At 35.2% G+C, this 784-nt stretch overlaps 1 protein-coding gene across 1 annotated transcript in view; it reads left to right on the top strand.

The window, feature by feature from the left end:
• LOC102828273 (olfactory receptor 7A10-like) overlaps window positions 1–784 on the top strand; it is a 26844-nt gene that overhangs the window by 932 nt on the left and 25128 nt on the right. The gene's annotated exons all lie outside the window — the stretch shown is intronic.

The following is a 784-nucleotide window of genomic DNA, read 5'->3' as shown; positions in this document are numbered from 1 at the left end:
TAGAGTTACTCAGAATAAAAGAGCTCAACAACATGAAGATATACATTATACTTTCATCACTTCATAACTCTGCATTATTTTTATATGTTATAAGCAATTACACTTTTTGTTATTTCTTCAAAGTTTTATTTTTTTTAACCAAAATTTCCCTTCCAACTGGGAAATCTTTCAGTTTGACAGGTGATGATTCACTGTGAAGCAGGTCTTCTACTGCAAGCCACAGAGTACCAGCATGCAATTATCCCATTGTAACATCATTAGTATTGTACTTACACCCAAAAAGTTGATCTCTACTTTGGAGTCCATTTCTTGTAGTTAGCTCTGGCATGTAATATTTGACCTCTTTGGGTTTTTTAAACAGGAGTTTTGTTAAGTTGTCTTAGCAGAAACTTAAATAGCATGTACTTTTAAAATAGTCAAATGATCCTTTAAATATTGTGAATGACTCCTAGGACGACAGTGAAAAACAGATCAATTAAGGATGTGGATACTTCTTCTGTCATCATTATCTCCTCGTTCTGTTCCAATGACTGGCTCCTAGTTTATAGATAAAGCCACAATGTGTCCAAAACTACTCTTAGCACCTAAGAGCAACAACATAGGGAAAAGGAATAATCAATGAAGAACAGCGGAACTTTGTCTGATACTATGTCTGAAAATGAGACTCTTAGGTTGGAAGGCACTCAAAATGCACCTGAGGAAAAGCTGCTTCCTTTAAGTAGAGTTTATTTTAATCACATGGATGGCACAAAGCTTTCAGGACCTTCACTTGTTGAGGTGACAA

The sequence above is a fragment of the Chrysochloris asiatica genome, unplaced genomic scaffold (assembly GCF_000296735.1).
Source record: "Chrysochloris asiatica unplaced genomic scaffold, ChrAsi1.0 scaffold00517, whole genome shotgun sequence".
In the NCBI taxonomy this organism is placed as follows: domain Eukaryota; kingdom Metazoa; phylum Chordata; class Mammalia; order Afrosoricida; family Chrysochloridae; genus Chrysochloris; species Chrysochloris asiatica.
This window is presented reverse-complemented; position numbering and strand designations above follow the sequence as displayed.